We start from the raw sequence: 25,350 nt of genomic DNA, 5'->3' as shown, positions 1-25,350 counted from the left end.
GTGTATTAGTTTGGGCATGAGATATTTAAAAACGTGATTAGTCCTAAACTTTAAATGTCAGTTGAGAAAAGGGTAGTTAAGACACTGCCCCACAGCTTTGATAGGTATCAAGGGAAGCCAGGTTCCAGAAAATGTCAGGTCAGAGTTAGTATTTCGCAAGTGAATTTTTTTTTTTTTTTTTTTAGACAGAGTCTTGCTCTTATTGCCCAGGCTGAAGTGCAGTGGTGCGTTCTTGGCTCACTGCAACCTCCACCTCCTGGGTTCAAGTGATTCTCCTGCCTTAGCCTCCTGAGGAGCTGATATTATAGGCATATGTCATCACGCCCAGCTAATTTTTGTATTTTTAGTAGAGTTGGGTTTTCACCATGTTGGTCAGGCTGGTCTCAAACTCCTGACCTCGTGATCTGACTGCCTTGGCCTTCCAAGGTGCTGGGATTACAGGCGTGAGCCACTGCACCTGGCCGTGCAAGTGATTTAAGAAATACTTTAGACAAACAATTACAATCCCTAAATCTAGAAAACATCATCAAAGACAAAAATTAAACCTAATAAATAAAATACATCTTCCAGTTTTGTTCATATACTTGATATCTTGAAAACCTAGAATATCGATCTAAAGGTCTGTTTTTTTCTGTTTTTGTTTAGCTAACTAAGTCTCCTTTGATAAATGTGCAATGGAATGCATATTTGTAGATTAAATTTTATTAGGGGAAGGAATTTGAGGATAATTATTCTTATCTAAGAGATAAAGAAGGAAGCTAAGATACTTAACAAGTCAAGGTTATATTTATCTGCCCCTCCCTAGGCCTGCCAATATGCCATTTCTCTTAATGCTTAATTTCATAAAAATGGTATTTGAGAGCAAAATAGAAATTCAACTCACTGGGGAAATGGATGTTTGGTATAAATTATTATTAGTCTGGAGATTCCTTTCTTTGGTTTAGGTTTTACTATTTATACTGAATGCCCATTAGCCTTAGACTGTCATTCTTTGATACACCTACCTAGTGTGAGTACTTAAGGACTACTGGGGAAAGGCAGTAGAATATTGAATAAGAATGCAGCCTAGATCCATTTGCTTTAGTCTTAAATATGCTGGATCACATATTCTGCTTTGTAGCCATAACAATTGCAGTATTCCGAGGAATAACCTCATATGTGGCATTGTTTAAATTACCTCAAATATTCAAAGAAATCCAGAAAAAAAATGGAAAACCTAAGGCAGACTGATGTCCAAGATGTTAAACTCAGATATTTCTTATTTTCTTTTAAATTGCCATAAATATTTTCCTTGGTAAATTTTTTTTCTGGGTTCATATGCCTCATATAAAAAGTAGCGCCCAATTTATAACTTTCTTGTTACTTGTGCCGTCAAGATTCCATCAGAACAACCCAATGTCATACCAACATTTTGTTGACTCTCATTGATGAAGTGTTTTATTTTTAAATTATGTGTAGATTGCTTTTGAAACATTGCTACATCCAAGAGAGTTTGAAATTCACATTCTGCATCCTATACATCAAAAGTTTTTATTTAGAGGGTACTTTAAAACTTTATACAAAAATCCACATTGAAAAAGCTTTTAATATAATGATATGATCTTGAGAGGCTGAAGATTATATTAGGCTTCTTAAATGCTCAACGTACTTGTATTGCATTGTTTTATTTTCCCTGGTTATAACTTTTCGGACATACACATATATTGATTGATCTGTAGCATCATGTACTTCACTTTGTCTTTAAATTTGATGTGATGTTGGTGTTTACCTAACATTTAGTTCTGTTAACATTTGGCGTATGGATGTGGACCTTTGATGAGGGTACTTAGAATATGATTTTCTATTATCAGGACGCTAAGATTCTCTGACTCAGACAGTTGCACATGATAAGTACTGATTTAAACTTCACAAATTACGTTAAAATCACTAAATTAAACATTGTTTGCTAGCACCTAGAGCTTACTCCATTTGCTTTCAGGTAGTTTCAAGTCCTTATTATGGGATTTAAATTGTTATGTTGATTGAAGCAGCTGAACTAATAAAGTATAAAAATGCTTCAGTGGTGGATTGATACTGAACTATATTATTCTTACTCTTGTGAGTTGAGAATGAGATATCACTTTGCCCAATTTCATGATAACAGAATAGGTGATAAAATCAATAAAAATTCTGAATGTAAACTATTATCCTAGTGATCAGAGTGAGGACAAAACTACTAGTTGAGGCACGGAGAGGAAGAGGAAAAAAAGGGAAGAGGTGGGTTAAAAAAAGCAGGATATGTCAGAACTGAAAATAACATGAATGAAAAAAAGAATTCATTTCAAAGTCGTTTCCTAATTATTCCAATTTTGTATAAAAAGACAAAACAACAAAAACCTCTAAACTTTACAAACACTGATTTCCATATTTCTTAGGTTTATAAAATATGGCTTGTAGATTTTTGAAATAGCTCCTTCTTTCTCTTTTCTTTCTTTCTTTTTGTCTTGTTTGTTTCTTTATTGTTTTTTGAGACGGAGTCTGGCTCTTGTTGCCGAGTGCAGTGGCGCGATCTCGGCTCACTGCAACCTCCGTCTCCCAGGTTCAAGCGATTCTCTTGCCTCAGCCTCCGGAGTAGCTGGGACTACAGGCAAGTGCCACCACGCCTGGCTAATTTTTTTTGTGCCTATTTTTAGTAAAGACGGGGTTTCACTGTGTCAGCCAGGATGGTCTGGATTGCCTGACCTCGTGATCCTTCCACCTTGGCCTCCCAAAGTTCTGGGATTACAGAATAGAGCCACGGTGCCTGGCTTCTTCTTTCTTTATCAACATTTTTAAAGCACTCACTTATTTACATTTTTTGACACTGATGATTGGCATCAGCTTCCTCAGTTGGATGTCTTGTAGTTAGGTTTCTTTTGTGACAACCTCCACAAACTAGCTTTGGATTTAAGCAAAAGATAAACATTTAGTCATAAATTTTCTTTTGCTCTGTCTGCACATACACAATAGTAAGGCTGGAGAAGATGAGTTTCTCCTGAACATTCCAGGGAACTAGAAAACAGAAAACAGAAAAAATTTCTAATGTAAACCAAACTTGTCAAATGCTACTCTTGGAAATATTTACTTCGATAAATTTAAGGCTCTTTTTCCTTCTGCTGGAAAATTAAATTACAGTGAATAAGACCCTATGTTCCCGCTTTGAGCATGTGTTCACTCATTATTCTAACAATCCATCTCAGGTATTCTACTGTCCAAATTCTTTTCTTTCAGTTCATACAGTTATCAAACTTGAACATGTAACATAATGCAAAAAGTTCATGTCTTTACAAAATTACTGTCATTCTATCCCTTAAGAGACATGATTCAAAATATTTTGTGTTGCTCTACTTAGCTACTAGTCTAACATTCCCAGTCGATTTCCATTCTTATATTAATTAATTGAGAATCCTGTTTTAATAGTTTATAATCTATACACTGATGGTAAGCTATCATCATCCCTACGATAATTAATAATAAATAAAATATGTAAACAAATATACCTTTCAATATGAATGAGAAAACATAAACAATTTAATTAAATATTAAAGTTGTCTTAAAATATTTATCAAGGAAGTAAATTTGAAGCAAACTGTAGTCCTTATTTGTGAAATAGGCCATGAGGTTACATTTCTTACTATACATTTCTTACTTCTCTTTATATTTGGTGTTCTCTTGCCTTTGATCTCAGCTTTACAGATTCCAATGTCTAGTGAGTTTGTTCTAATCTGCATCCTGGATAGTTTTAGTTTTGTGGAGTACACGTACTGTAGTGGATACTCTCAGTTGCCTTCGTAGGGAGGCACTGTCTTCTTTCTTCTTGACAAACCTCGTGTCAGGAAAGTTTCTATCACCAGTGGTAGATCTTTAGTTTACTCTTATTATAGTGTTTTTATTCCTCTTTAGTGGTAACTAGTTCAGGAATGGAAACATATTCTATTAAAATATACTTAAATAAGTTGAAGTAAATAGTCTGCTGGAGAGTTTGGGAAATACATGCATTTATTTTTCCTTATTTAAAAAAGAGGCAGAATTAATGAAAGACTACAGCTCCTCAATTTCTTTTTGAACCATGTGGGAATAGAGAATTTACAGGATGCCAAATACTTATTGTTTTGTTATCAAGTAAAAACAAAGTGATCTTGTTCCACCTTCAGCAGAAAGGAGAAACATTTTCAAATAAATATATGCATAATATATTCTCATGTGCTGAATGTTTTTGTTCTAGTAGGGATCATATCTGTTTTAATAACTACCACTATGCTCATCATTTGATGAAATTATGGTAAGCTAAACTGACTCTCAAGAGCCCTATTCTTTCACTGGCTAAACTGTCAGATAAATGCAAAGAAAGCATCACATTTATTTGTTATCTTTGCTGGTGGCACTAATTCTCTGCTATTCCTCTTGTGAGCTGTATAAATTTTAATATATTTTAGCAAGAAGCTCCATGAAATTCCATTTGTCCCTTACTACTTTATTAGTCCTTACTGTATGTCATGGATCAGCTGTGCATGTTTACCAATTTCTTCAGCCTTATACCACAATTACGTATACACTTAGGAAGTGGGAAATACACTACGGATTTTTAGGTTCCATGGTATCTATTAGGAGATGAGGACAAATCAAAACCCATTCCCTGTCTTACCCTCTGGAGTCCTTCATTCTGATGAGCAGCCTGGGTAACATTCTGGGTTCTTAAGATCTAGTGATAGTTCTAAAACAGAATCCAAGTATCTCTAAAGGTCCACAAAATGTTTGGGTGTATACTTTTCTTTAGTGCTTAGTCAGCCATAAATCAGCCACCAAAATATTCAGAGAAGGATTGTTGGAAGGATTCCAGTTCATATCTTTGGTATTAGAATGAGAACCTTATTCAGGGCTACCTAGACTTCTTCATTTTGGTGACTCTGTCAGAATTGGAAGATGAACAGGTTGTGACTCATAGTGGCTAAAGTTAGGTCTCTGTTGAATAGATTGGTTCTCTCTCTCTCTCTCTCTGTCTCTGGAGTACCCACTTATTTCATTTCCCATGATTAACTAAATATAGGTGGAGATCACTGTGCCACATCCATCTTTTTGACTAAGAAGCCAAAGCTGCTACTATCGTCTACATGAAATTTCCCTTGGCTCTCTCAGTCAAGTGCCACAATTTGAAGTCTGTCACTACACCATTATCACTAATATCAGGAAGATTGTTTTCACGTTATCATTGCCCCATGAACATTCTTAGGGAGAAACATCACGGCTGATTTGAAAGTCGCTGGTTGTTTCCTTGGTCACTGGTAAATGAAAAATTTTATAACATCTCAGGGTGAACTTATCCAGGATATATTAAATAATTATGAAAGTAGGTCTTCTTAATTGATTAAGAGTTTGATAGAAATATCTTTAGGAGTTTATTAATGTGATGTTGGAGATAATTTTGGAGATATGTTTAAAAATATTTAAAATAAAATAGTTTACTTAAGATTTTAAAATATTATTTAAAAAATCCTGTATTATGAGTTAACTCTGAGGAAGGTGGGGATATACAGCATTTTCATAACACTTCTCTATTAGGCTGGTCTGGGACACAGATCCATCTGTAGGAATTTGATTTAGATAATGTTTAAAAAAATTGAGAAGGTTGGATTTATTATGAGATTTGCATGACCATGGGCAGAAATTCTAAGTCAACAGCACTTATGTTTAACAGAACCTTAATTAAATTTGAGACTTACAATAGATGGCTCAAAGTCTACTTTAAAATAGACCATTGAAAGAAAAGTAAGCTAGGCATGATTTTAAAGGTGTTTTGGCAGTGTGAGCTAGCAATTGCAGAGAGATTATACGGGGAGATAAAGAGGGCTCAAAACCATAGCAGATATGAGAACCACTGGCAAAAATATAGCAGTGACAAGCTCCATGGTGAGTTTATTGGAGCAAAATCGGTGTGTGCTAGTGTTGCTGTGGGAAGCTAACAGGTTGTAAAGGGTCATGGAATCTTTAGGGAATCATCTCTACTTTTGAGTTCAGGGTGGTAACTTCATGAACTGGGTGGACAGTAGTTTTAGTAGTTTCAGTTGTAGCAGCAAAATGAGCACAGGACCAGAGTCTGCCTGAGAGTCACAGGCAGGAGCCAGCTGACAAATGAGAATAAGTAGCAATGTGGATGGGCTTGAGAATAGACATTACAGAAGCTTAGGGAAAACAATGATGTTAAAGTACAGAATTTGGCTTATACACTATTGAAAAACTATGTGTCTCTAACAGAGAATGTTATGTTTCCCTTGCTATACATGTCGCTATTTCACTTAAAAATTCATCGAATTCATCAGAGCATTTGTCTATCAGTAGGAAAGATTTAATTTTTCCTGAGCTCCCTTTGCAGCTCTATGTTGTCTTGTAGTAAATTGGTTCAAGTAAAAATATTCTTGAAGTTGAGAGTGAAATGTAAGGACAATATACAGCCAGCTTTTTGGAGGGAGACTGGGCATTTTCCAGAACACTTGACTTTGAAACCTGAGCAAGGAAGGGGTTCTAAAAAATATAGAGTAAACTCAGACAATATTCTTCTTCTCTTAGTTGGAACAGAGTATCTCTTCCAGTCACACGAAAGATATTTTTAACCTATTTCCAAATACACTCGACTGGTCACTAAATACGTACTATAGTGCTATAGAGTAGTGCTATATAAGTGGATCATCAGATAAATATGATGTTTTGAGAGTTAACACACAGAAACATTAAATTTAGAAATAATCTCAAACTTATAGAGAATTGTTGGTACAAAATAAAGATCTTTTAAAAGAAATCATTTGAGAGTAAGTTGCCAGCGTAGTAGTCCATCTTCCCCAGATACTTTCATGTGTAATTCCTACCAACAAAGACATTCTCCTCATAATCATATTTCAGTACACAGAATGAGGATTGCTTTACCATCATCTAAACCTCCTAATTGAGCAGTTGTTCCAAGAGCATCATCGATAGTAAAAGGAATGGTAATATGTAAAGTTTAGAGTCACATTTTTGCATCCAGTTGTATATGCAAGTCTCCTTAAATATGGAACAATTCCTCAGTCTTTCTTTGATACTCCTTGATTTTTTTGTCTTGATATTCTTGATGATTTCAGGCCAGTTATTGGGTAGAATGCCCCTCAAGTTGTGTTTTTCTGGTTTTCTTAATGATTAAATTCAGGTATGTATCCTTGGCAGGATTATCAAACAAGTGGAGTGAGCCGTGTTTACAATACGTTCTCTCAGTGGTACACAAAGTCAATCTGTCCCAAACCCATTTGATTAAAATCGTATCTGCTATCTTTCTCCTCTGTAAATTTACTTTCTCTTTTTGTGATTAGTAAGTATTTTTATTAAATATTGTGAGACCATGTAGATATTCTAGTTCTCTAATTTTGAAAAAATTATTTATTTATATCAGCATGAACTCATGGTTTTCTACTTCATTTAATGTTTTATAATACTTTATTGACATTATTTATTTTGATGCTCAAATTATCCCAAATTTAGCCAGTGGGAGTTTCTTTGAGCTAGCTTCTGTGTTTTTTTGACTTATCTCCAATATTCTTTTAACACGTTATACTTTTTGACACAAAACAACATAACAGATTTTTGTGTTCTTTGCCTATCTGATATGAAATTAGGCATTTCTCCAAGAATCCCTGGTTCCTTTTAGTGGAGAAGTGTATTTGAAAATCAAGATATGGGTGATGTGAGTTCAATGTTATTGCTGTTTAGGTGCTGGTAGGTCTCTTAGTTGGCAGACATACATATGTATATGTACACATCCACATATATTCATACGTGCACTCATACATGTTTGCATACATACCATCCTTTGCCTTTACATTTCTATGAATGAGTGATATGGTTTGGATTTGTGTCCCCACCCAAAGCTCATGTTGACTTGTAATCCCCCATGGTGGAGGTGGTGCCTAATGGGTGCTGATTGTACCATGGGGACAAACTTACCCCTTGCTGTTCTTGTAATAGTGGGTGAGCTCTCATGAGATCTGGTTGTTTAAAAACATGTAGCGCCTCCCACTTCTCTCTCTCTCTCCCGCTCCACCATGTGAAGATGTGCCTGCTCCCCCTCTGCCTTTTGCCATGATTGAAAGTTTCCTGAAGCTTCCCCAGTCATGCTACCTGTACAGCCAATAGAACCATGAGCCAATTAAAACTCTTTTCTTTATAAATTACCCAGTCTCAAGTAGTTCTTTATAGCAGCGTGAGAACAAACAATTACAGTGAATCTATTCTTATACTATGAATTCCAATCTTCAGTACAGAGTTTATTCTGGTTTCTCAATTTCCATATTGCAAACTCCCTCTCCAATACTCATTATGTTTAATTACTTTTTGACTAATTCCACTTTATATGTTCTCTATTCTCTCATTACAGCTGTCTCTCTTTTCCCTACATGATTGTTCTTTTTATCTTAATCTGGCTTCTGCACCTGTTGCTGGGCTGATACTTGTATAAACCTGTGTAAATACCCTTTGCATCCTGCCCATTATCCAACACTCTGGCTGGGGCCTTTCTGCTGTGTGGGAACCATCTACAACCCACCATGCTCTGCTGTCCTATGCCAGGTCCCACCAGTTGACTACTATGAATGCTTTCCTGATCCCACATTTACTCTGATGCAATGATAAATATGGGGAATCTCATGGATTTCTTCTGTTATAATGTTACAGCAAAGATCTTTGTAAATGCTCTCTAGGAAAGTTTTTATGGATGCTGTTTGGGAAAGAGACACCAAAAGAGTTTCATTATTCTGAATTTGTGGCTTGAATTTGGGAAGAATTTGATAGAAGAGACAAGATATGAACACAAGCCATTAAAAATGGTTACAGTGTCAGGCTATAGTGAAAATAAACAGAAACAAAAACTAGCTTATTCAGAATAGACAAAATGAAAAACTGTTGTAAATGCATAGAAAAGCATACAATGTTAATAGTTCTCAAGCGAGATGATTTTGACACTATAAAGAACGTCTACACTCCGCGAACCAATTAACTTGTTTTAGGGTAGCCTATGTATTCAAAAATCAGTTTGTCATGTTCCCATCTGTGTAACACATTGCATGAAAGGATTCAAAAGATTTCCCCCTGTTTATAAATAAAACAAGAGGCACCCAACAGGGCCAAAATTGTAAACGTTTTATTGTTTTCTCTTATACTCGTTTTTTGAAAGTCTACCTCCAAACTTTCTACAACATACTATATCAAAAAAGTTGTCTTTTATATTTTATAATGTGTTGACACAGCCAGACAATTTTAAATTGGCGTTATTCCCTTTCTTTTCTTTCCTACACATGCTCCCATAGTCAGGCATGACTTTTCAGATATGCCTTAAAGTGTTAAATATGAAAATGATACTAATGCATCCCAAATCCTACATATTCTTTTCCACATATCAAATGATGGCCAGTTTATATTCTATGTAATAAAAGAGATCCACGTATAAATTAAACCTATACTTGATGACTGAGCATTTTGTCGTGCTTAGATATGGTATTTAAATGTTTTTCCAAATAGTGTAAGTAGAATTATTAAATTTTCATTATAATCAGCATTATAAGAAGTAAATATGTTTATGAGAGGAAATGCTTGTTAAAAGTAACCAGATATTATGCTTTGCTTTAGTTGAGCTTTTAACTGATATAATTACAAATTCCCACTTGCTATATCATTTTTGTAAAAGTGAGAACTTATTATAAAATCTAGTAAAAGTAATTTAGGAAATTTAAATTGATTAGGCTTTGCATGAGAAAATGAATCTAAATCTTGTATAAATGAAATCATTATTTTCACATTATTTTTTGAAACTGGTAAGAGCAGGCAGAAGAAATATCATTGTTTAAAAGCCAAAATTATTGTCAACTTACACAAGGCTTTTTTTTTAACCACATTAATATATCAAATATGAATCTCATTTTTTTGAGAATACTGAAGTTTACTTCGTTTTCTTCTCTATCTAACAACTTGCACTACACTGCTATCTACCACAAAGACTAATAACCAAAACCCTTACAAATTTAGCTAAATTATTTTTCTCCTTAAGTTTTATCAAGTGTCCGAAGCTTATTTTAAGCAAGCCAACCAATGTAGAACATTTTGCATGAAGTATTTCTAGAAAATTTTACAGTTTTCTCATATTGAAAATGCTTTTCTAGTCTTTATAAGCTAATGAAGAACAGCTTCATCTGATAAACAGACTACTGTGTAGTTCTGTAAGTGAAGATATATCAATGTGTTTGCTGAGAAAGTATTTCTGACTCAAAACGCACTTTATTCTTATCAAACTCATAGGCAGATTAGCACATTCAGAAATAGTTTTTAGCTGACTAACTCTCAACATATTGTGTATTGCTTTTTCTGTAGCACCTGTTGAGTGAGATTGAGGGTTCAGCTAAGGTCATAACTTTAAGCACCATTAAGTTCTTGATGTCAGTACGTGAAGCACAATTTTACATCTGAATTTTCCATCATTTATATATTTCTATGGGCCTTTCTTATTGTATGAAAGAGGAGAAAGAGAAATCATGTACTCAGAATTATTAGATTTTTCATAGTCATGAAACTGTTCTTCATTCTTTCATTCATTTGTTCTATTTTGTACAGTTTATCAAATCATGAACATTTTTCTTAAAAGCCAGAGGCTTTGCCATACAAAACCAGTTTCAAAAGTTTTTGGGAAACATTTATGCATTTTCTTCTCATAGATGTGAATGTGCCTGTTTGAAATAGATGTTATTACAGTGTGTGAAAATGGCTTTATAACCAATTTGTTTCCAAATATTTCCTGACATAAGAGAGAATTTGCCACAGATTCAGAAAAAGTACAAAAGATCTTTGTAAGAAATGAATTACTTCAGGATAGAAAAGGCATTTTTAAAATTTACATGATTATAGTGAGAACTAGAAGTCTCATTTTCCAGTGGCAGCTGTAAGTCAAAGTAAATGTAGCACAAAAGCTCCATAATAGTCATAGTTATTCCAGATCTCTAAGATCTTCCCTTTATTCCAGAGAGAAATTATTGTTTTCTTTCTGATGATTTAGGCTCACAATGGCGTACAGATAAAATGCATAGCTTAAAGGATGTTAAAATAAAGTGAAGACTCAAGATGAACAATAAAAAAAGTCAACTCTGTAGAACATCTGTCTTGTTAACTGTCATCTAATAGATACTGTCCCACAATATCAGATGTCCATGAGGAAACATGAGGCTGGGGACAAATCAGGATCAGAGTTAGATTTGCTGAAAAACCAGAATTAGGGAAGAAATACAAAATTAGAGCAAGAGTTCTATAGCTACATGACATTCACCCTGGGAACTGAGAAAAGAGAGATCTTGGTGAAAACACTTCAGAAGGCTCAAATCTCTGCACATGAGGTTGAGTTAGGTTTGGCCTTCAGTTTACCCAGCAAAACCTTCAAAAGAAGTTTCAAAGGAAAAAGGAAAAAAACTACCTTTTTTTCCTACCTTGAAAAAAAAGGGTAGTTTACTTGCAATGAAAGTTTGCAATAAAGTCCAGGCTTTAGGACTAGCTCGCCAGATTGAAGAAAAAAGAAAAGCAACAGCCATTTAAAGGAAAAACAAAATCCCCAAAACTCTCGCAAGATTATCAAGGTTATAGGTATTATAGTTAATCTGATCTTGGTGATAAATATGCCAGTTATGTCACACCCATAAATGCCATGGCATATCTTCAGATATAAGCATTGTGAAATTCAGAAAAGAGTTTCTTTTTATTACCCTAACCCTAACCCTAACCCTGACAAACAAACCCAAACAAACCCTCAGCAATTTATGGGGAATATCAAGGTTTATCTTAGGGAGGGATCAAAATTAGACAGAAAGGCTCTGTTTTTATTTGTTTTTTTGTTTTGTTTTGTTTTATTTGATGTAAAAAGCAAAACTCATGTGATATGATAATTAGTTACCACAAGGGCAGCCAAACAAGCTGACATTTTTACATCAGGTAATTAACCACAGTAACGTAGTGTGACGGTTAATATTAAGTGTCAACTTGATTGGATTGAAGGATGCAAAGTATTGTTTCTGGGTGTATCTGGGTGTTTCTGGGTGCTGCCAGAAGAGATTAACATTTGAGTCAGTGGACTGGGGGAAGACCCACCTTCAGGAAGACCCACCCACAATGTGAGTGGGCACCACCCAATCGGCTGCCAGTGTGGCTAGAAAAAGAAGGCAGAAGAAGGTGGAAGGACTAGACTGGCCGAGTCTTCTGGCCTTCATCTTTCTCCCATGCTAGATGCTTCCTGCCCGGGAACATCAGACTCCAAGTTGTTAGCTTTTGGACTCTTGGGCTTACACCAGTGGTTTGCCAGGGGCTCTTGGGCTTTCAGACACAAACTGAAGACTGCACTGATGGCTCCCCTACTTTAGAGGTTCTGGAGCTTGGACTGACTTCCTTGCTCCTCAGCTTGCAGATGGCCTATTGTGGGATTTCACTTTCTGATCATGTGAGTCAATTCTCCTTAATGAACTCCCCTTCATATATATATTTATCCTATTAGTTCTGTCCCTCTAGAGAATGCTGACTAACACACACAGTGAAGTCAGTAAGGATCCTGCAGCATTTTAACTCACATTGTCTGTCTAAACTGTAAAACACGCTAGAAAGAAGTTAGAGAAATCTTCAAACAAAAATAAGAGGCAAGAATAATACTGGTAGAATATAAAGGAAAGATTACTTTTGCACAATGAGTTTAGAACTTGAGGTTTTTTTATAAGAAAAAATTGTATCAATTCTACAACAAAACAAAACTACAAGAAATCTCAAGTGAATCAATATATGTAAATAAGTATAAATTAGTTTGACTTTGTAACCTCAAATGTACTCTAAGCTGCATAAGTTTTATTGCCTATAATTATATTTCCTTGTTAGAGAGTTCAATGGCATGGTTATGCAATGAATAATATTTATATAATATTCTCTTAAATGTTTGTTGAAATGTTTTTGAATAAACTTAGAGCTAGGGCAAGAACACATTATTTGTCTCACTTTGACAGTAATTACATTATTGTCATAATTACTCTTGTGCTTTTGTTTGTAGGGCATTTTTTGAAGTACAAAATGACATTTTGTTACTTTTTGCTTTATCTGTGGATTTTATAAACAGCAGATAAAATTATGTTTACCTTTATAAACTACAGATAAGTTATTTTAATTATGTGACTTTAGCAAGGTATATTTAACCAATTTTCCAACTATTTTTATTTAGCAATGTTATAGAATGTAATATACTAAAACCAACATCCAAAAAAGAGAAAATATTATCCTTAATTTATCACAGAGAGAGTTGCTTTCAGTTTGTTATCTACATACATTATAATGTATTTTTGAATTGTATGCTATGATTCTTCAATATTAAGAATATTTGACACATAATAAAAATTCTGTAACAGTTCAAATTACTGTTTTCTTATTGTAAAAGAAAATATTTTATAGAAACTATAGAAAAATGATAAAGAGAAGTAAATACGTATGAGTTTATCTTATGTCTTTCAAGTTTATTTGCTAGCAAGCATAAAATATTAATAAGTAGTACCAGAGAGTGTACTAATTTAACCAAACTTTAAAAGGTACTGATATGGTTTGGCTGTGTCCCTACCTAAATCTCATCTTAAATTGTAGTTCCCGCAATTCCCGTGTTGTGAGAAGGACCTGGTGGGAGGTAATTGAATCTTGGGGTGGGTCTTTCTGGTGTTGTTCTCATGGTAGTGAACAAGTCTCATGAGATCTCATGGTTTCATACGGGGGAATTTCCCTGCACAAGCCCTCTGTTTTCCTGCTGCCAACCATGTAAGATGCAACTTGCTCCTCCTTGCCTTCCACCATGATTGTGAGGCTTCCCCAGCCATGTGAAACTGTTCATCCATTAAACCTCTTTTCTGCATAAATTACCGAGTCTTGGGTATGTCTTTATTAGCAGCATGCAAATAGACTAATATAGGTACTATTCTAGCCTGAACATTCTAACATAATTAAGCAATTGAGCAATTTATGTTGTTTGTTTCTGACTAGAACTATATTTTATGTAACACTTAATTTTTAGCACAATTTTTTAACCTTGCTTTGTCATTCAGGTAAAACTTATTGTGGGACCTTTCCTTAGTTCAGCTAAAGATGGGGTCCTTGTCACACGGCCATGAAAGATTAGGCTCACAGACAATTTGAAGGGTGAGTAAGGCAGAGTTTTATTAGGTGAAAAAGAAGAAAAAGCGAAACAGAGACTCTTAGCAAAGTGAGAGAGTGTGCTTTCCTGCCAGCGGGCTTCCCCTGTCAAGGACTGAATCCCAGGTTCCACCCAGGTAGTGGAGGGCCAGGCTCCTCCCTGCTGCAAATGGTGTGAACTTCCCAAGCTCCACCCAAGCATGTACTCCTTCCAGCATGCAGGCTGACTGGAATTTCTCTGGGAACCCCTTCCCACCCGGCTGTCTCATTCTCCCCTCTAAAGAAGCACATCTAACTGTTAGAATAAGGACAGGGATAAGGATGAAGACCGATCTTAACTGCTTCCTGCTGACAGAGGGTGCTATTTTGGGAAAATGGCAGTCAGAGCTCCCTCAGAGGCCTATCTAAGGGTCCCTGGCAGAAGGGGCCATCATCTGAGGTCCCAGTTGCATGGCCGTTTGGAATTTGATGGCCTGAAGTCAAGAAGAGAAAAACTGAGTTATTAGAAAACATGTAACAAAAAGGAACAAGGGGAGGGATAAGAACAGTTCAAAAATCCTGAGGTCTTTTACCAGTTTGCATAGGGAGAGTGGGGCCAAAAGCCTGACTGGTAAAAAGAAACTTGACCCTTTTGCCAGCATGTTGGGCTTCTGGGTTCCCTTTCTTGAGCCCAATCCTAAACCAACAAGTTTAAGGTTTGGGAAATTAACTCCTTCCAGTTTGGAGGATGCATCTGAGGGCAGTGTCCTGAAGTACAGAGACACGATTACCTATCTGTGGAGAACCAAGGAGGAGAAAGGAAAAATAAAGGCATTTTTTTTTTCCCAAAGGAGTCCCAGTGGTTCAGGATGCATTCGAAAGGGGTACAGACTGAAGATGAATGGCTACTCGTCTCAAAAGAAAGGAGCAGGCATCCCTGGTTTTCTTCTCTTCCTAGCAGATACCCAGGGCAAGTGAGAGAGAGAGTAGAAGAGAGTGGGGGCCAATATTCAACATTTTTAAAGAAAAGAATTTTCAACACAGAATTTCATATCCAGCTAAACTAAGCTTCAAAAGCAAAAAAGAAATAAAATCCTTAACAGACAAGAAAATGCTAAAAGATTTTGTCACCACCAGGTGTGCCTTACAAGAGCTCCTGAAGGAAGCACTAAATATGTAAAGGAAAAACAGGTACCAGCCACTGCAAAAACATACCAAATTGTAAAGACCACTGACACGATGAAGAAACTGCATCAACTAAAGAGCAAAATAACCAGCTAGCATCATAATGACAGGATCAAATTCACCAATGGCAATATTAACCTTAAATGTAAATGGGCTAAATACCCCAATTAAAAGACACAGACTGGCAAATTGGATACAGAGTCAAGACCCATTGGTGTGCTGTATTCAGAAGACCCATATGTGCAAAGACACACAGAGGCTCAAAATAAAGGGATGAAGGAAGATTTACCAAGCAAATGGAAAGAAAAAAAAAAGCAGGGGTTGCAATCCTAGTTTCTGATAAAACAAACCTTAAGTCGACAAAGATAAAAAAAAGACAAGGGTATTACATAATGGTAAAGGGGTCAACGCAACAAGAAGAGCTAACTATACTACATATATATGAAACCAATACAGGAGCACTCAGATTCATAAAGCAAGTTCTTAGAGACCTACAAAAAGACTTAGACTCTCACACAATAACAGTGGGAGACTTTAACACCCCACTGTCAATATTAGATCAACAAGACAGAAAATTAACAAGGATATTCAGGAATTGAAGTCAGCTCTGGACCAAGCCAACTCAGTAGACATCTACGGAACTCTCCAACCAAAATCAACAGAATATACATTCTTCTCAGTATCACACTGCACTTATCCTAAAATTGACCACACAATTGCAAGTAAAACACTCCTCAATAAATGCAAAAGAATGGAAATTATAACAAACTTTCTCTCAGACTACAGTGCAATCAAATTAAAACTCAGGGTTAAGAAACTCACTCAGAACCACAAAACTACATGGAAACTGAACAACCTGTTCCTGAGTGACTACTAGGTAAATAATGAAATTAAGGCAGAAATAAATAAGTTCTTTAAAACCAACGAGAACAAAGACACAATGTACCAAAATCTCTGGGACACATTTAAAGCAGTGTTCAGAGGGAAATTTATAGCACTAAATACCAACAGGAGAAAGCAGGAAAGATCTAAAATTGAAGCCCTAACGTAACAATCAAAAGAACTAGAGAAGCAAAAGCAAACAAATTCAAAATCTAGCAGAAGACAAAAAATAACTAAGATCAGAGCAGAGCTGAAGGAGATAGAGACATGAAAAACCCTTAAAAGAATCAATGAATCCAGGAGATGGGGTTTTGAAAAGATTAATAAAATACCTAGGCCACTAGCCAGACCAGTAAAGAAGAAAAGAGAGAAGAATCAAATAGTCACAATGAAAAATGATAAAGGGGATATAACCACCGATCCCACAGAAATACAAACTACCATCAGATAATACTATAAACACCTGTACAAAAATAAACTAGAAAACCTAGAAGAAATTGATAAACTCCTGAACAAATACACCCTGCCAAGACTAAATCAGGAAGAAGTTAAATCCCTGAATAGAACAATAACAAGTTCTGAAATTAAGGCAATAATTAGTAGCCTACCAACTAAAATAATCCCAGGACCAGATGGACTTACAGCTAAATTCTTCCAGATGTACAAAGAGGAGTTGGTACCATTCCTTCTGAAACTATTCCAAACAATATAAAAAAAGGGACTCCTCTCTAATTGACTTTATGAGTCCAGCATCACCCTGATATCAAAACCTGGCAGAGACACAACAAAAAAAGAAAATTTCAGGTCAATATCCCTGATGAACATCGATGTGAAAATCCTCAATAAAATACTGGCAAACTGAATCCAGCAGTACTTCAAAAAGCTTATTTGCCATGATCAAGTTGGCTTCATCCCTGGGATGCAAGGCTGGTTCAACATACGCAAATCAATAAATGGAATCCATCACATAAACAGAACCAATGACAAAAACCACATGATTATCCCAATTGATGCAGAAAAGGCCTTCAACAAAATTCAACAGCACTTAATGCTAAAAACTCTCAATAAACTAGGTATTGATAGAATGTATCTCAAAATAATAAGAGCTATTTATGACAAACGCACAGCCAATATCATACTGAATGGGCAAATGTTGGAAGAATTCCCTTTGAAAACCAGCATGACACAAGGATGTCCTTTCTCACCACTCCTGTTCAGCATAGTATTGGAAATTCTGACCAGGGCAATCAGGTAACAGAAAGAAATAAAGGGTATTCATATAGGAAGAGAGGAAGTCAAATTGTCTCTGTTTGCAGATGACATGATTGTATATTAGAAAACCCCATTGTCTCAACCCAGTATCTCCTTAATCTGGTAAGCAACTTCAGCAAAGTCTCAGGATACAGAATCAGTGTGTAAAAATCACAAGTATTCCTCTACACCAATAATGGACACACAGAGAGCCAAATCATGAGTGAACTGCCATTCGCAATTGCTACAAAGAGAATAAAATACCTAGGCATACAACTTACAAGGGATGTGAAAGACCTCTTCAAGGAGAACTACAAACTACTGCTCCAGTAAATAAGAGAAGACACAAACAAATGGAAAAACATTCCATGCTCATGGACAGGAAGAATCAGTATCGTGAAAATGACCATACTGCCTAAAGTAATTTATAGATTGAATGCTATCCCCATTAAGGTACCATTGACTTTCTTCACAGAATTAGAAAAAACTACTTTAAATTTCACATGGAACCAAAAAAGGCCCATACAGCCAAGACAATCCTGAGCAAAAGGAACAAAGCTCAAGGCATCATGCTACCTGACTTCAAACCATACTACAAGGCTACAGTAACTGAAACAGCATGGTACTGGTACCAAAACAGATACATAGACCAATAAAATAGAACAGAGACCTCAGAAATAATGCCACACATGTCCTGCCATCTGATGTTTGACAAACCTGACAAAAACAAGCAGTGGGGAAGGATTCCCTATTTAATAAATGGTGTTGGGGAAACTGGCTAGCCACATGCAGAAAACTGAAACTGGACCCCTTCCTTACATCTGTACAAATATTAACTCAAGATGTATTAAAGACTTAAATGTCAGACCTAAAACACCAAAAAACCTAAAAGAAAACCTAGGCAACACCATTCAGGACATAGACATGGGCAAAGACTTCATGACTAAAACAACAAAAGCAATGGCAACAAAAGCCAAAATTGACAAATGGGATCTAATTAAACTAAAGAGCTTCTGCACAGCAAAAGAATCTATCATCAGAGTGAACAGACAACCTACAGAATGGGAGAAAATTTCGGCAATCTATCCATCTGACAAAGGGCATTTTTAAGTTTTAACAAAGGGCTAATATCCAGAATCTACAAATAACTTAAACAAATATACAAGAAAAAAACAAAAAGTGGGCAAAGGATATGAACAGACACTTCTCAAAAGAAGACATTTATGTGGCCAACAAACATATGAAAAAAAGCTCATCATCACTTGTCATTAGAGAAATGCAAATCAAAACCACAATGAGATACCATCTCATGCCAGTTAGAATGGCGATTTTTAAAAAGTCTAGAACCAACAGATGCTGGAGAGGATGTGTTGACATAGGAATGCTTTTACACTGTTGGTGGGAGTGTAAATTAATCCAACCATTGTGGAAGACAGTGTGGCAATTCCTCAAGGATCTAGAACCAGAAATATCATCTGACCCAGCAATCCATTTACTGGGTATATACTCAAAGGATTATAAATCATTCTACTATAAGGACTCATGCACATGTATGTTTATTGCCACACTATTCACAATAGTAAAGACTTGGAACCAACCCAAATGTCCATTAATGATAGACCGGATGAAGAAAATATGGCACATATACACCATGGAATGCTATGCAGTCATAAAAAAGGATGAGATCATGTCGTTTGCAGGGACATGGATGAAGCTGGAAACCATCATTGTCAGCAAACTAACACAGGAACAGAAAACCAAACACAGCATGTTCTCACTCATAAGTGTGAGTTGAAAAATGAGAACACAGGGAGGGGAACATCACACACCAGGGCCTGTTGGGGGTGAAGGGCTACGGGACAGATAGCATTAGGAGAAATACTTAATATAGATGAGGGGTTGATGGGTGCAGCAAACCACCATGGCATGTGTATACCTACGTAACAAACCTGCATGTTCTGCACGTGTATCCCGGAACTTAAAGTATAATAAAAAAGGTTATTGGTATTCATATACTTATAAAAGGTTTCATTAGTATATGAAATTGTTTTAATGATTAAATTATGAAATTCATGTAAAGTGCTTAGAAAAATGCTTGGCCCAAATTAAGTTTTGAATACATTTAATAAATTAGTTTGTTACTGCAGTTGTTGCAAGTTACTTCAAAATTTTTAAAAATAAGATGTATTAGTCATGGTTCTCTAGAGAGACAGGGCTAATAGGATAGATGCATATATGAAAGGGAGTTTATTAAGAAGTATTTACTCACATGATCACAAGGTGAAGTCCCACAATAGGCTGTTTGTAAACTGAGGAGTAAGGAAACCAGTCTGAGTCCTAAAATCTCAAAAGTAGGGAAGCTGACAGTGTAGCCTTCAGTCTGTGGTCAAAGGCCTGAGAGTGCTTGGCAAACTACTGGTGTAGGTTCAGGAGCCAACAAGCTGAAGAACTTGGAATCCAATGTTTGAGGACAGGAAGCATCCAGCACAGGAGAAAGATGGAGGCCAGAAGACTTAGCCAGTCTAGTCCTTCCATGTTCCTCTGCCTACTTTTATCCTCCTAGCTTCACTTCACTGGCAGCTGAATAGATGGTGTCCACCAGATTGAGGATGGGTCTGCCTCTCCTAGTCCACTGACTCAACTGTTAATCTCCTTTGGCAACACCCTCACAGACACACCCAGGAACAATACTTTGCATCCTTCAATCCAATAATGTTGACACTCAATATTAACCATCACAAATGAACTATAAATGAATTCAATAAATTAAAAGTGAATGAGCACTTATGCTGCACTCCAAATTATGATAAGTGTTATTGGATCTTGCAAGTAATGTATTTCATTGTGAGGAACTGAAAATTCAATTGTAAATGTAAAATGACATGCATTAAGTAATCAAAGCATAAATAGATGCTATCATATGTAGGGATAACTATAATAATATTTTAGAAGAGTATGGAGAAATGATGCCAAGTTTGGCTACCGTAGCAAGACAATGGTAACTCTGGGGAGATATGAATGGAATCTTAAATATTGGTAGGATTTAGAACTAGATTCAAAGAGAATGTATCGGGTATAATTAAAATCAACATGTTAAGCCTACACTGTGCAAGATGAATGAACGCAGTGAGACATCTCATCTGGTTTCATAGAGGTTACAATTTGGAGAGTAATAGAAAGCCCAATTTGCTAAATAGGAAATTGGGAAGTAACAAAATCTCTTAAGAAACAAGTGACATAATTAAAATAGTGTTTGAGAAAGATAAATCTGGAATCTTAAAAAGTAAGTGCTGAGGAGAAAAAAGAAATCAGATAGGATTTTTAAAAAATAATGTTCAAGTTGAGTTGAGTAGGTACCAAATCTGGATTATTACTATAGTAATGAAAGTATAGAAAAAAGGGAAAAGCCGGGGTTAATAATGAAGCACTATATTAAAAATGTTATCTGAGAAAGTAGAAAACATAATGTTACCACTTACAGAAGTTTGATAACTAGCCTATTAATAAAAAAGCCTGTTAATAAATGTCACCAGCAGGCAATTGTATTAGTCTATTCTCACACTGCTATAAAGACATATCTGAGACTGGGTAATTTATAAAGAAAGAGGTTTAATTGACTCACAGTTCTGTATGGTTGGAGAGGCATCAGGAAACTTACAATCATGGTGGAAGGTGAAGGGGAAGCAAGTACCTTCTTCACAAGGCGGCAGGAGAGAGAGAGAGTGAGGGGGAAACTGCTACAGACTTTTAAACCATCAGATCTTGTGAGAAGTCACTCACTATCACAGGAACAGCATGGGGGAAACCACCCCATGATCCAATCACTCCCACCACTTCCCTCCCTCGACACACAAGGATTATAATTTGAGATGACATTTGAGTGGGGACACAGAGCTAAACCATATCAGCAACGCAGATGTGTGTGTGTGTGTGTGTGTGTGTGTCTGCATGTAGGCTTGTCATGTATAGCCTTTATTGTGTTGAGGTATAGGTATATTTCTTCTCCACATATTTTTTGAGAGTTTTTATTATATTATTAAAAGATGTTTGATTTTGTCAAATGTTTTTCTTCTGCATCTATAGAGATGATCATATGGTTTATGTTCTTCATTATGTTAATATAGTATACCATATTTATAGATTTGTGTTTGCGTGTTTGCACTGTAGGATAAATTTCACTTGATCAACTTCTATGGATTTATCTACAGAGGACATAACTTATGATGATGCTGTTGTACTCACCTGTTCAACAGAAGAAGCAGGAGTCCGGTCGAGGAATGCAAGAAGTGGAAAGGCAGTGTACTGGATAAGCTGCTCATCTGGCTTGGATTTAGATTTTCTTCCCTCTTCCCAAACTGGCTGAATTACATTGTTCTTGGTAGTTTCTAATCCTTTTTTCTCAGAGTCAACCAGGAGACCTGGGTCTATGCTAAACTGTCTTCCTGATAGCACGACTTGGAAGTTCTCTAAACTGCAATCAATACTCTTAAGATAATCCAACAACTCAACCTTTCCCAGAAAACTGATGTTATAATTCAAAATGGAATCCATCATGGTCACTGGGTCTTCTGAGGTCAGACTGGATGAGCCATTTAGTAGACAGCACTAGACATGAGAGGGTTGCTGTCATCACTGCCTGAACTTAGGGATTCTCTGGCTGGTTCACTCTGCTCTCCACTCTGAATGACAGGTGCATACTCATCTTCATTGTCATCTTCAACGGTGACAATATCAGGGTACTGAGTACAATTGGAGGGACCATATATAACATCCTGGAGATATATATATATATATATATGTGATATAATGTATGGATATGATATAATATCCCAGTTTCTGGAATAACTGGGATATTTTCTTCATTTGCATTATCATCAGTAACATTGTAAATAATGATGTCATCTGAAATCATCTCCCTTGGCTTTAAAACTTCAGTCCTACTGTGTGGAACTTTATGATGGTAATTATCAGTTGGTTCTTTGACTATGTGCTGAAACAGATTCTTCTTTTGGGCTCCATTAGTGTTTAAAGTAGAGGCCTTTTATGTTTTAAACTCACAAGTTGGTTATTTTGAACCAATGTAACAATAAACTGGACAATCTTTCGAATAACTTGTTGCTGTTGTGCATGCTTTGCTCGTAATTCTGACACCTCCTTCCAAAGGGACTCATTCTCACTTTTTAATTCAGAAAGACTGTACTCAACAGTTTCCTGTTTTATTTGAACCTTCTGAGCACTGCTTATAATTTTTTAAAAAAAATCTTCCTGACGAATTTTTATTTTCCTCTGGTTTTGAAGATGAAACCTTCCTTTTAATGTTCTCCAACAAGTCCTGTCCTTGTTTGAAGTAAGGATGCTGAAATTCTACAGGACCATCTCTTTCCTGCTTTAAATTCCAGAGTCGATATGTACTGCTTTACGGAAACCATACATATTCAGTTGCCTCACAAAGTTTGCCATGTTATTGTGCTTGAAATATTTGGGAAGAATTTCCTTTGCAAATCCTTGCTCATCCAAGACCAGAAAACTTTGGCCATTCTGCTTCCAGGTGATGATCTCGTTAGTGTGGGTTTCCTCCACAAGCGTCCACATCTTGCTGAGAAAAGTCGGCACGTTCGAACTCTGCTTCATTGTTAACGCAGCGCAGGGATTCCAAACTCTACACCCAAACGCTGTGGTAGCGTCAGCGGCAGCGACTGGAATCGTTTATTAAAGATTCAGTTGTTGGACCAACTGGATGCCATTGCTTTAGAAAGGTGAGTAACTGTCATCCAGGATATAATCTGTGCTCTTCTGTAGCAACAAATATATGAAGCAATTACAGGTCGAAGTACAAGGGTTCAAAATGGGAATGTCAGCCACCACTGTAAAACTTATCAACTCACTCTCAACTTTTTTTTTGCTGGATGCCTGCATGACATTTGTCCCTGCTGAATGAATATTCTTACTGCTTAACAGAGGGATAATTTTACTAGGGAAACACAACAATTGATAAAATGAGCTCTAAATTCAGTCTCTTTACTGAACACATTCATTTTGCTGAACCAACAGGTTAAAAAAAATGCTTTGTATTCTCTTGGGTAAATTATTCTTATTAGCAACAGATATTAGTAGAAGGAGTATAGCAGTAACCTAGAACATTTTCCAGAAACCCTTCTAATACTGCCATGACTCATTGTAAATATTAATGAACAACCACAGCAATTAATCACAGGCAGGACCACAGGGTCTTGGATCCTTCAACAGTGAAGTTTGTGTCACCCTACCAGCAAACAACTTCAAGATATTGAGGCTGATGTTCAGACAAAAGGTAATATGGAGTGGATAAATATCAATATTGCCTTTAACTAGCTGCATATATGACGACTTTATGAGCCATCATTATTTTCTCCTCTTTCCACCCATTCCCCTTTTCTTCCTATTTTATATATATGCATTTATAGCAGTTAAAGATTTATCAAAGACAAATTATGATTTTTTTCCTGATATAGAACAGTTCTTTAAATTATTTTGAACTATATACAGTGACTGATGAGAAGTTACTAACTTAATACATAACACCTAAATAAACAACTTTAAAGCGATTAAAATTACAATATAAACCCAACTTTAGATCCAGTTAATCATTTGGCCTTTACTTGATGGATCAGAAGGAATTTGTTGGATTTTACCCATGTCATGGTCATGCTATTCTATCTTTTCTTATCAATTACTATTGAGAAAATATAGTTAAAAAGTCACCAAGGAGAGATTTGGGTGAATGGAATTCTGAAAGTAAATATGAAATTAACTTTATGACTAGGACCCAAAATTTTCCTACAAATTGCATTATGAACCACATTTCCTTTCATATCTATTTCTATTTGCTTATCAAAAACTGTGCTATAATGATAAATTGAAAATGCTTCTTTTTCAGTGAAGAAGTTAAAATTAAAAGATCCTTGTAATTTTTCCTAAATAATGTCTCATATGTACTTTAAGTCCTCTTAGGCTTTTTAAAAAAATCTAGAGTCTCTGAGGTCTTCACGGATCTTGCTTCTAGATCCTAGAAGTCTTATTAATTAATCAACTTGTTTTCTTCTCTCCCAGAGGTACTGTCTCCCAGAAGACAAAGGAAATCTCAATACTGCAATTATATGAAAAAGTTATAGCAAAACCAAAGCCCTCATGGATAACTGTTGTTGATATTTTGGCAGTATTCAGAAATGCCAAAGAGCTCAAGACCTCTACTTGCATATCCATGGCAATCTGTCCTCTTGCCTTGAAAGCGTCCAAGCTTCTGACAATGCAGGATAGATAATATCCTATGGATTGATTTCTCAGGTTCACTTCGCATAACTATAGACTATAGTTCCTGGAATTACTTCAGTTTTGGCAGAACATGATTTGAAAAATTCACCTTGACTCTCTTACAAAAAGGACTATAAAATTTTTTAGGAAATCAACTACCAAAAAAAGGACTATTTTTAAAATAAAGCAATGAGGCACATAAGCCACATTTATCTATAGGAAGAATCTAAAACTGTAATAATAAATGTGCATTTGTGGGGAATGATTCATTTTATTTCAAAGTAATGATTTTTCAGTACTTATAATTATGACAGTCATTAATTAACTTTGTTTATCCTTTCTAGAATTAAAACAATAAACAGAGGAAAACATTGGAACTCTGCTGCTTCATTATTAACAGAATCTGACAAGTCACTAAACAATACAAGGTAAAAGTAACTTTTAAAACATGTTAAGTTTTTGAAAAATAAGTCACAAACTGATACTTGTTCTTGGCTTCTGCGGGAAGAACTCTCTTTTCCAGTAAAAAAGGTAATCAGCAAT

The 25,350-nt window shown here is 35.8% G+C and overlaps 1 pseudogene; it reads right to left on the bottom strand.

Moving 5' to 3' along the window:
* Positions 1-1,345: 1,345 nt before the first annotated feature.
* LOC105503666 lies at positions 1,346-23,148 on the bottom strand (annotated as a pseudogene).
* Positions 23,149-25,350: the final 2,202 nt, after the last annotated feature.

Source organism: Colobus angolensis, unplaced genomic scaffold, assembly GCF_000951035.1.
Source record: "Colobus angolensis palliatus isolate OR3802 unplaced genomic scaffold, Cang.pa_1.0 Scaffold87, whole genome shotgun sequence".
Classification (NCBI taxonomy): Eukaryota; Metazoa; Chordata; class Mammalia; order Primates; family Cercopithecidae; genus Colobus; species Colobus angolensis.
This window is presented reverse-complemented; position numbering and strand designations above follow the sequence as displayed.